The sequence below is a fragment of the Punica granatum genome, chromosome 4 (genome assembly GCF_007655135.1).
Source record: "Punica granatum isolate Tunisia-2019 chromosome 4, ASM765513v2, whole genome shotgun sequence".
Taxonomy (NCBI): Eukaryota; Viridiplantae; Streptophyta; class Magnoliopsida; order Myrtales; family Lythraceae; genus Punica; species Punica granatum.
This window is the reverse complement of record NC_045130.1, coordinates 19,985,929-19,999,485: the sequence shown is the minus strand read 5'-3', so window position 1 is coordinate 19,999,485 and position 13,557 is coordinate 19,985,929.

The window sequence follows — 13,557 nt, the reverse complement described above, 5'->3', positions numbered from 1 at the left end:
GGGTCCTAGCTTCTCTAAGTCGTAGAGGGAGTTACCTAGCCTCGATGCACGAGGAAAAGAGTCGAGGAAGTGACCTTGAGAGTCGCAAGACTCGGTTGGAAGCTACGGGTAGAGGGACCCGAGAGGTGGCAGCCGCGGCAGCTCGGGGAAAACGGGGTCGGCACGCTAGCTCCGGCCACGGCACGGTGCAAGATAGGGCTTGTTGGACTCCTAAGGGACGGATCTAGACGTTCGTGGGTAGTCCCGAACGTGCCAAGCCCTAGACAAGCCCGAAACAATGAGAGAAAGTCCGGTAAAAAGCAAAGAACCCGATAAAGAGGAAACGGGGTGAAACAGTGGTTGTGCACGGTGGATCGGCCCTCGGACCGTGACCACCTCTTCACGGGGGAGGGTGAGGGTTGTTAGGAACCCTTTGAATGTGATTGCACAACTTGGCAAAGTCGTGGGAGGAAATGGTACGTTGTTGAAGTCCGGGTGCACGCGGGTGACGTTATCGGGACCCGACTCTCTTCACTGCTAGAACGTGATGTTGGAGGTTTCAAATGGAAAATTTAAGCCTCGAAATAGACTTAGGGGGTGGAAAATATGTAGGCTAGGGAGTTTGGTGATTTTTGGCTTAAGTCGGGTCGGGTGGTTACCGGAATACCGGGCGGTTTTCCGGTGATTTTGGCCGGTTCCGACCTTCGTAAGGGCTAGACGAAAGTGAGGGAGAGGGCTGGAGCTTGAGAGGTTTTTGGAGAGATGTTGGCTTGAGAGAGAGTGAAGTTGAAGAAGTGATTAGGGTTAATGATGAATGGGAACTTATAGGAGTGACTAATGGCGTGATTAAGTGAGGCAAATGGTGATTAAGGCATGCTTAGGGGGTTGCCGAAATTCAAAGAGGGATTAGGGAGGGGAAAGTGTCACTTAGAGTGTAGGGGAAGCAAGAGAGAAGTGATAGGAAGTGATGGGAAGTGATGAGTATGTAAGGTGTGTCAGAGATATTTCAAATTTGTGGTAGAGGGGAGGAGGAGAGGGGTTGGAGCCGCCGGCCAAGGGTTGAGCCGAGGCTAATTGCGGCCAAGCCGCGGCTTGGAGATTGAGCCGAGATCTTGGGTTTGAGCCGTGGCTTGGTGGCTTAGCTTGGCTGAGTTGTGGGTCCCATTTGACTAAGAGAAAAGCCGGGAAAAGCTCGAGACTTGATTGAACACGCGTCCGATCTTCGATGTCCGATTAATTAATAGATTTGGAATGCTTGCACGAGGAGGATTTGAATGAGCCTAATATCGCCATATGTCGTGTGAACGAATGTTCGGGTGACTCGGCGCCCCGAGAGTCGGTTTTGCCCCGTTTGGATGTTCATAGTGGAGTTGAGTGTCCCCATTCTCCGATTGCTCCATTGTGCATTGTAGTGCTTGTCTCGGTGAGCCTTTGTCTCGTGCGGGTTCGTTGGCTTGCCGTCCCTGACCGAAGACCGTTAGCCGGAGGAGACCTAGGGACTTGCGACCGGGGCTTTCTCAGTGTTTCCCGAATGTTTCGAGGTGTTCGGGGATCGCTGTGATCTCTGTTTGCCATGAATATGCCCCGAAGACTCGCTAGGAGGCGCTCGTGACCACTGAAGCGTCCCTCGGGAAGCCCAGTCGAGTTCCGCAATGTCATCTGAAGCTTTTTCCGTGATCCCGGTGGTCCCTGGGTCCGTGCAGGCCCGTTTCCGGGTGCCGTTTACTTGTCAGTGGGTCGGGCCTCCCGGAGCCCCGTCAGAGAAGGCGTCTGTGAGAATTTGGAGAACGCCCCGGCCTAAGCAGGACACCTCCGAAACGTGCCCGGATGCATTATTGGTCACTTTGGCACCGGGAGGGATTTTTAGAGTCCCACATTGGACACCTTTCGGTGTTTCAGTGATTCAGTGATGAATAGTGCCATAGTGCCAGCTACTGTTGCTTCGGGGTCTGTTGTCCATTTACTCTTCCGATTACCCTCTCGTGCTCTTCTAGCGGACCCTGTCTTTCTCTTGTCACTCATGACTCTGCGCCCGCACGTTCGCCTCCGGTTTTCCGATTGTAAATAGTGCCCCGAGCTTTGGTCGGAAGTCCTCTGTCGGAGCAGTTGGGCCAAAACGGGGTGCTGACAATCGTTACTATTGTATTATTTATTATTATTATTATTATTATTATTATTATTATTATTAAGTTATAGAATGGCATAAATTTGGCATTCCAAAAGTCGTTGAATGGAAGGCCTCCATTTTTAGATTTTGTACAAATGGCAAAGAATGGTAAATGCCCCAGCAATTATGTATTACATATAAATGATTGATAATAGACTTACAAAATAGTATTATCCCATTTAATATTGGACTTTCGAAGAAGTAGTAGTAATTATTATTTGATAATACTAATAATGTTAACCCAAGAAATTATTCACTTAATAATAATAATGATCATGATCATGATGATAATATTTTCCCAACAATTATCTCATTTGATTGATAATAAGCTTACGAATTAGTAGTTGTAATAGTAATAATAATAATAAGTTATAGGATGGTATTACACAACAAGAAAAAACTTATATAATGGTATTAAATGTGGCATTCCAAGAGCCGTTAAATGAGGGACCTCCATTTGTAGATTTTGTACAAATGGCAAAAAATGGTGAATGCCCCAGTAGTTATATATTATATATAGATTGATTGATAACGGGCTTACAAAATAGTATTATCCCATTTGATATTGGACTTTTGAAGAAGTAGTAGTAGTAGAAGTAGCAACAATTATTATTTGATAATAATGATAATGATAACCAAGAAATTATTCATTTTATAATAATAATAATAATAATAATAATAATAATATAATAATTATTATTATTATTATTATTATTATTATTTTCCAAGCAATTATCTCATTTGATAGATAACGAGCTTACGAAATAGTAGTAGTAGTAGTAATAAGAAGAAGAAGAAGTAGTAGTTATACAATGGTATTAAATGTTGCATTTGAAAAGTCATATTGAATAAGAGGTCTCCATTTATAGATTTTGTACAAATGACAAAGAATATTGAATATTCCAGCTATTATATATTATAGATTTTCTTGTTCACAACCACCCATTGTCAACTAATTTTGTTTATATATTTGTTCAACCATTGAACCCCGACGGTTCTGTGGGTTCAACGGTTCAAATGTGCATGTTCGGTCTAAAGGTGAAACTGGACCGGTCATGGTGCCAGTTCCTGGTCCGACTGATTGAACCGATCGGTCTAGTCCGATTCTGATAACAAAATTGAATATACTATTAATATTTAACAAGTAACAGGTCCGCAAATGTCTATTTCGAATAACGTCAACATAGATACATGTTGATACAACTTTGCCTCGACAACATATCCAATAGTGCTTTATTGGTTTCACAACTACTATACACTCAAATTATTAAATCTTTGGACTCAACCTTCAATACCCGTACTAACTACTAAGTTACATCTAAATAATGTAAAATAAAAATGTACAAACCGACAATAATAATAACAACAACGCAGTCGACCACCATCAAATGTTGAATCTTATCTCCTACAGAAGTATTTGATGGATATACCAGCAACTAATCAATAATTAACAAAATGAAGAGATCAAATTCTAACATTCCGTCCAGAAACTCATCCACCACACTTCCTTTTCAATGCAAAATCTTTTAGTGGTCTTGCAGAAACGATGTTCTCCAATTAAGAAATTAAGAGAACACAATATATGCTCATCAAGTAGAAATAGAGGGATCATTATCCCTTATATATAGTGGTTCCGTCCTCAATGAGTTAGTGGACTTTTGGGTTTTCATGAATTGGAAACTCTTGAATTTCGGTGAGTTAGGGCTTTTAGGCTTTTAATGATTTAGGAACTTTTGAAGTATCATGACTAAGGTGCCATCGCAATATTGTTTACATTTGTCAAATCTTCATTGGAGGTGATTTGAAAAGTCACTCAACTAAAGTTTAGGTTCGTCCTACGTGGCACCGTCCTACATCTGCTTTTAATATTGTATATAGATTCTTCTCTTAACTAACTTTCTTACCTACACGTTACGCGGGCGCCTTCTTTTACCTATTTTAGCTATTTTTTTAAAAATATATTATGAAACTTAATGAAATGGCAACTTAGAGTTTAATAGTTTATATTTTATAAATTATATTCACGATTTTATTATTTTCCAAAAATCAATAACTATGTTCTGCCACTCTCGAGTCTCCTTTTAAATCTAGAATTTAAACAAGCAAAGTATTTTCTCTATATTGTTCCATCATCCATGTTCATAATTTCAATTAATATCTTAAATATAAATTCATGAACATTAATAAAATAATTTTTAAATATCACATCATCATAGAGAACATCCAAGGTTCTAACAGGTAAAGAAGCGTAGACTGCATCTCCGTCTTTTTGTCCAACATTATTATGTTCACATCTTCAATCATCCATGGCCCACCCACTGATTAAATCATCAAATATCCGAGTATAAAAATTCATCTGAAACCCACAAGGGTACGCATATATATCTATAAAACTGCAAGCATACCTTACATTACTGCATACTCTTCTGCTGGAACAACATTTACACCATCAGTTACTGGGGCTGGACCTCTGGTGCTATACCCACCCGATTCATTGCCGACATAAAATATAATTGAATTGCTTCATCAAGCTCGCTCCCAACTTGCATTCTGATATATAAGAAGTTCCCATTAACAATTGCCATTTGGGATGTTTTATGCCTAATAAAATATTTTAGAAAAAAAAAAAGTAATTTGCATTTCAACTGAGAAAAGGGAAGCCACAATAGCAATACATATCTCATTTTTCAGGCATTCTATTACATATTAAGCTCGATGGAGCTTCATCATCATATTAACCAGAGACCCAAGAACAGCCAGTAGACGGCTTGATAGTGCACGGACGTCTTCCCCGCTCATAGATTGACACATTCAAGCAGATCAATTGGTGTTAAAGACTCGATCAGGTCCCTCAACCAACCGATTTGGAAGCAGAGATTCAACAGACACTGAAACTGAAACATTCAAACATTGTAGTCCATGTTAATTAGGGCAAAAGACAATTATAGCTTCATTTCATTCCTCAAATTATTCAATGACTACAGGCTACTGAAAATGCTTGATATGGACGGGCTTTGATCTCGTGAAGCCTCGAACTCGAGAGATGATCCTGAATAAGGAGAGTGACTTTATTCGAAGCAATCTTGGAATAGGTCACTAATTGGCCGGAAATGCCATTCGTGATATTCTGCCATCAAAAAAAGCACTCTTCTGTAAATTAACAGTAGATGATATATGTATATATATATATATATCTCTTGATGTTGTGACTTGTAAAATTTGAAAACAAATTGCACTTAAGGAATATATATATATGCATGTTGTAGGAAGAAGCCATGGTTGGAGTGGTAGGGAGTAAAAACTGAAGGTCCGACTGAGTGGGTTGAACATCAAAGAGGGAGCCCCATGAGAGGTGGGTCCTGGCTCGGTAAGTGAAGCATGCGCTTGTATAAGTCCTGGATATGAGAACCAGAGAGTGCTGAGGAGTGAGCAGTGCTGGCTGAGGACATCGCCAGAGGAGAGGAAGAAATCACTGGAGGAAATGCGGTGAATGGACTCATTTAATAGTTATTAACTAGAAAATTAAATACATCATTAAGATGAACTCATGTATGCTTAATAACGTAAGGAAATGCAAAGACACTAAGCCAAATGCTTCTACACTTGTTAATATGCTGACGTGGCCAATTCTCAGTACATAAACGGAGGCTTCTCGTCGCTCGATTTCAATGAGGTAACTTTAATATAATATAAATAGATTGGCCAAATTATAAAGTATATTTATGGACTGTTTTGATAGAAGCGAATTGAGGGAACGAAAAGGAAGGGGAGGTGGGATATGAGGCCAGTGATCCAAATTCATTTACAAGGACGAGCTTAACCAATAAAAAAAGTAAAACCATGACGCATTTGTTTTTTTTTTGGCCAAATGCCAATAGAAATTTGTTATAGGACATCCTATTAGTCCAAGGCTATTTATTAAAGGTTCACCTATCAACGATAAAAGTGGTTTAATATGTAGTAGAGTCTCGCCTTTAATCTATGTATGTATAAATTCGACTGCAAACTAATAAATTGGGGTAGAATTATAAAATATATAACATGTTATGATTAAATTATGAAGTGCTTGAAATTAATTTAATTATATAATTAATTCATGTAAATATAATTACAGCATTTTCAATAAGTACACAATTAATTATAAATATGTTAACTCTAAAAAATAAATGAAATTTTATGGATTTATCAATTAATAATATAAAAATATTTTACATTGATAATTTCCAGTATGATAAATAAACATAATACAAATTATTCTTATGAAAATAAGTATATACAAACCAACTCTATATATATTATAGATTGATATTATTAAACGCACATTATTCTTAATTTATTTACATTGATTTCATCATTTTAAAAAAATTTAGAAGTATTATATAGCTAATCTTATCTATATATCATATATCAAGCCCGGAGCAATCACTAGAGGCTGCCAGCTATGCACATTTGACAAAATAGAGCTTTCTCATGCATTTGTAACCATCCACATTGATGATATGCATTTAATAGCTATTGTGAATAACATAATTTTAATGGTTTAAATATTCAATATTACAATTAAAAAGAAACAAATTATTAAAAAATTATGAATTTTAAAATAATTTAAAATCATATACTTTACTTTCTTATGTATGTAAAAGATATCCTGAATTTAATTTAGTATATTAATGTGAAATAATTATGAATTTAATTTAATATATTAAAATTTTTGAATTTTGAAATAATTTAAAATCATATACTTTATTATCGTATGTATGTAAAAGATATCTTGAATTTAATTTAGTATATTAAAGTGAAATAATTTACAAATTTATGTTAAATCACAAAATAAATAAAAATATTTAATATTCTAATTAAAAAGAAATTAATTATTCAAAAATCGAGATTTCGAAATAATTTAACATTATATACTTTACTATCTTATATATATATAAAAATATCTAATTTTAACTTAGCATACTAGAGTAAAATAATTACAAAGTTAATTTAAAATCTAAAAAATATAAAATAAAATACTCAATATTATAATTAAAAGAAACTACTTATTTAAAAATCAAGAATTTAGAAATAATATAAAGTCATATACTTTACTATTTTATGAACGTCGAAGATATATCATTAATTTAGTATATTAAAGCGAAATAATTAATGAATTTAAGTTAAAACTCAAAATAAATAAAAATATTTAATATTATAATTAAAAGAAACTAATTATTCATAAATCATGATTTCAAAATAATTTAACATTATATACTTTACTATCTTCTTATATATGTAAAAATTTATCCAGTTTCAACTTAGTATATTAGAGTAACATAATTACAAAGTTAAGTTAGTATCAAAAATAAAGTAAAATACTCAATACTACAATTAAAAATAAATAAGTTATTCAAAAATCTTGAATTTTAAAATAATCTAAAGTCATGTACTTTACTATTTTATGCATGTAAAATATATATTAAATTTTAATTTAGTATACTAGAGAGAAATAATTAGCAAATTTAAGTTAAAACTCAGAATAAGTAAAATAACTCAATGTTATAATTAAAAAGAAACTAATTATTCAAAAATCGTGATTTTAAAATAATTTAACATAATATACTTTATTATGTATGTAAAAATATTTGAAATTTTAACTTAGCATATTATAGCAAAATGATTTACAAATTTTATCAAAACTCAAATAAGTATGAATATTGCATATTATAATTAAAAGGAAACTAATTAATCAAAATTGTTAGCTCTGAAATAATATAAAATTATATACTTTAGTACTATCTTATGTAAGTAAAAATGTATCAAATTTTAAATTAGTATATTAAAGTGAAATAATTATAAATGCAAGTTAAACTCAAAATAAACATAAATTTTTGTATTATAGTTAGAAAGAAACTAATATTTCAAAAATCGTGAATTCTGAAATTATTTAAAGTTAGTTACTTAACTTTATTATGTAAACATATATTGAATTTTAACTTAGTATATTAAAGTGAATTAATTTACAAATTTAAGTTAAAGCTCAAAATGAAGTTTTCACATCTAATTACTTACTCAAATATATAAAGATATATTAAGAAAATTAATGGCATTTTTAATTTTCATATGAAAACTAAATACATTTTGAAATTAAATTGTCTCATTATTAAAAAATTAAATAATTTTAATTAAAATTCTAAGTAAATTAAAATTATGTGAGTTCAAAATTTTTAATTTCATGATTGGTTTATAATTTATAAGATGTGAGATTCAGAATCAAAGTGACTTTTAAAATTTTGATGTTAAAAATTTTAAAGTTTTATTTTAGAAACTTCAAATCTAATTATTTATCTTAATTTTAATTAAAATAAACTTATTAATTAGATTATATGAATTTATTTAGAAAATATATAAATTTTGATATTTAAGATATTTTCATAAAGTTAGTTCACCGCATTTTATTTAATAAATATTTTATATTAAATGTTAATTTGAAAGTGATCATGAAATAAATTATAAAATCATTAAAACTTAATCAAATTAAATGACTAACTAAAATATATCACCGTGAAAAGTGCGGGCGAATTGACTACTTAAATATCAATTAACTAAGTCTTCCATTGAAGTGATTGAATCATTTCATCTAAAATTATTCAAATTCGTGAATCTTAATTTTTGTAATTTTAGAAAACTAAAGTACAAGCAAATACTAAAATTAAAAAAATTAAAAGATGTTGTGATTATCATTCTTTCATCAAATAACAACTAAAGATTTTGAAGTTTTAGTAATTTAAAATTGTTTTCATAGATATAAGATTGATAATTGAATTGATGTATATGAATTTTATTACATAAATTCTTTACCTATGAATTAATAAAAAAAATAAACTTTTGCATATATCAATGAAAAATATAAATTCATATTATTTATTTTTTTTATTTAACTTATTACTATAAATCTTTTTTCACGAAATCATGAAAGCCACTGTTTTGATAATCTAGTTTATAATAAAAAGGTTGATATGGACAAGGCATAACAAGTAGAGCCAAGCCCAATAGAACAAGCCTAGTGAGCCGGCCCAACCAAATAAAGCTCAAGGATTAGGGACAATCCATCCGCATACTTATAAATTGTCTATTTCCCCATTGAGAATGAAGAAAATATTAAGTGAATATTATTCATTCTATTATGAGTAAAAATAATCAATTAGAATATATTGAGAAGTTGTGAGACCATTCTAAGGCTAATTTTATATTTTCAAATATTTTGATTGGGTATTATTTAGTAACAAAAAATGAATAAACCTAATATTATCTCTTAAGAAGAACCAACTAATGACTTTCACATTCAAGTCATTTTCTCCCTGTCAACGCTCTCTCTCTCCCTCTCTCCCTCTCTCCCTCTCTCCCTCTCTCCTCCTCTCCTAGTAGTCTTATCAGAACCAGAAACTACACCCATCTTCCATAACCACCGCCACAACCCCCATCACGCCGCCGGTCTTAGAGCCCTAGCCCTAGCTCTACCAAAGGTTATATTGGGTTTATAATTATAGTAGATGTATTAAAAAAAATCACATGTCAGTGAAAATTATGGAGGTTCAGTTTTGGAATTCAATTAATTACATTAACTCTCAATAATCGATTAGTTTATTTTGTGATTTCATATCCGACTTAAACGTGTATTTATAAAAGTCTCTTTTATGAGAAATTTTAAGAGGACATTGGGTGACTGTAACCCCGCATCCTCAGCTGTCTGATGTGAGGCCCCGCACAAGGCCAAGGCGCCATACACGGCTGTGACGGGGAGTTATGGTAACATGGCGCGACTATAGACCCTCTGCTTTTTTACATAGGAGATGCTATTTTCTAAGAAAGACCTTGCTGGAGTCAATCGTGACTTGTGAGATGTTGGTTTCAGCTTTTAATTTTGAATCGACAGATCGGTACTTCAAATTAAAGCCCCAATTGTACTTTTAGAAAGAAAGTCTAGGGTTGACTTTAGTTACTGACGCCCAATCAAATTCAATTCCCTGAGCTGAGCTAGCTGGTTAATACTTTAATATTCACAAGACGACAAGCAGAAATATAAACATGCACTCGGTGAATATGAAGCCGTGCTTGCATATGGGATTTGATCTATTGATTAAAGATAAATTTATGTATTCATTCAATTTCAGATTCAAAATCTATTGGTACTATCGGACCATCTTTAATATGATTACTCTCTCTATATACCATCAGACGTTAATGAGTTTCGAGAATTAATGGACGGAGTCCCAACACTCTAGCATCAAAAGAAAAAAAAAAACCCTACTTACAGTGCATGTCGGCCCACTAGGGATGTTCATCGGTTTTTATATCCAGATTTAGATCCTGCCAAACTCTAATAGGTTATAAAAGGCTTTTGTCCATAGGAAAGGGTTTAAGGAATATTTTGCTAAAACCACGTAGGTTTTGGAAAGGGTAAGATACTTGGCATCAAAACCCGTCTCAAACCTGTTAGGTTTAAAATTACTAAAATACCCCATTCATTTATTAATTTTATAAAATATCTTTTAATTAAGAGTTCACGCATTAATCATCATCTACATTATTGTTTCTCCTGTCCTCTCCGCCTCTCTCTCTTTTCTTTTGTCTCATTTGTCCTCTTTGCACTCACACATCACTCTTACCGTTACCTCACACTAGTCAAGCACTGATTTTATCACCCTATCACACGGTTACCTTTCTGTTCATGTTCTTATAATGATTATGAGTGCATTAATGGTAAGGCTAAGTTCCCAATGAAAACCCCGTTAATTTAGTGGGAAGGAGTTTGAGAAGGATTTGAAGGCGGATTCTTTCTAAAGAATTTGAATTTGAAAAGGATCCAACCGTCTCAAACCCCGCTCATGAACCTTCCTAGGGCCTGTAGGCTACCTCAATTGGGTTCGTAAGCACCGAGTGCAGGTTACAGTTTATTAAACCAATGATTCATACAAGTTGCAACCCATGTGCTTCCTTTCTATTTATTAATTTCATAATAAAGAACCAAGATATAGGAGCATGGGACTTGCAAATCATTAACATAGAAATTATAAATTAACTATATAAATTTTGGGCGGCACGAGTTTGGAAACAGTAGATGACTTGACGCTTCTCAAGAAGCCCTAGATAGGCTCTGGCTAGATAAAAATTAAAATGATTCTAACTGAATATTATTTTGTTTATTAAATCTCTTTAATCAATTGACTAGATGGAAAATAGATATTCGTAACCCGACGGAGAATAATTTTTTATATAGTGTACACGTAATATTATCGTTACAAGCGTGATATCCATCGAATTTTATGCGATTCCTTAATTCTCTATTGTTTTCTAACAACATTATCCCATTCTGCCTCCCAAAGATGCCTTTTTTATGGGAGGAAAAAAATTAGGTTTGTAGAAGACTTTATAATTCTCAATATATAAATGAAAATCAACTTTTGATATTTCAAAAATTTTAAAATTATATATTCTAAAATCTCACATTCACATATATCAATTTTTATTATTATTTTTAACCTTACATGTGTAGCAAATTGTTTCAACATAAAATTTTTTTACAAGGCGTTACGGTTGCAAGATAATAGTGACAACTGACAACGAATATTTCTATTCAGAAATAGGAATCATTTTTATAATAGTGAAGTGATGTGCAATAAAGAAAAAAATAAAAAGTTAATGATCATATTTGACAATTCCACATTCATGGGGTCACCATTTTACGGATTCTGGATTTTATTTGGGGCCCTAGATTTTTTTTCCCTATATCTAATTTCACCTTCACAACTTTGCATTGTGACCTCGTAATTTAGGCTCCGTATGGTTTACAAGAATGGAGAGCTAGGGGCAAGGGCATTAAGAGCGGTTGCAGGGTCCTTCGGCGACGGCAGCGCCCTTCTGGCATATGGCATTTGTCACAAATGTCACTTCAAATTTTATATAAGCAGAACTTGAAATATAGAAGATTGAGAATTACAAACAATCTGCATTGACTATTTTTGTAAGTTTATTGGACGAATAAGATCTGAAAGCTAATTACGACGACTTTGAACGTGTCAACTACGATATATAATTCTTCTCGTCTACGTACTACCCTAAAATCATATAAGAAAAGTACGTCAACATTGCAAGTGTGACCATCTTTTTTATTTTCTTTGTGGCCGGGAAGACTTTTTGTCAGCCTTAATTTCCAATCTCTGTTGACTTGACTTCTCAACCACCGAGCACTCTGTCCGTTCGCGGCCGTTCCCGATTGGCATCAGTAAAGCCCCTGCCCCATCTAGTACGTCAGTTTACCTACAATGACTCTTCTCTCTCTTTCTTTAAGAAAAACTAGATAAAAATCCACGAACTGCTTGAAATTTTTTTATAAATAATAGAACAATAGTTATATAAAAAGTAATTATTTTGTACAAAATATAAAAAATAATCAATCTCTAACATTTCGTACTATATTTTCTCAATTTAATATAGTTATCAATATCATTAAAAAAAAGTTATTAGTATCCTAACTAAATCCCTAATAAAAATTTAAAGTATCTCCAAATTTTTAACAAAATATATAAGAAAAAGAATTGGATTCTCTCTTGTTTAAGAAGTTATCTCATTTTGTGGTAACTACGAAGTCGATCGGATCTTTCGCTACTTGAATTGGAGCAGGATTTGGGGAGTTTCAAACCAATAGTGAATAAATAGAAAAAATTGTCATAATTCGAGAATCAATTGATTGTTACTTGTTAAATAACTCAAATGGTATAAAATACATATTTATAGTCAATTGAAGAGATATCTAAGTTCGATAAAAGAAAATATAATATTTAAAATTCTACAATAATATATATACATCATTGGAATATAAATATATGCATAAACTATTATATACTATTATTATAATTATTTTACCATTTACATGTGATTTAAAATAATTAAAAAGATATATCAAATATAAAAATTTCTCATAATTAAGTCGAAATAAGAAATTTGATATATTTTACTAAATATATTATTGACATAATTAAACTGACGATATGCTTATATATAATACAAATAAAATATATTTCGTTACATATGCAAAAACAAATTATAGATATATACATATACATATATATATATATTTATATAAAGATCAGAAGGTTTAAATAAACATATATATAATGCACACAGAATATACTGTTATATATGCAAAAAGAATCAATATATATAATCTATATTTTGAATACAAATGAAGTATATTAAACTTATTATTTCGGTGGATTAAGGAAAAAAAACATGTCAATACTAATGACTTCATTAGTCCTTGTGTTCATGGCATGCCGCAATCTTGTCAATCTTACTCTTATTGTCCATGTATCTTTCTCAGAGCCCAATTTATTTATCATGTGATAAACTAATGTAACACCTCAAAA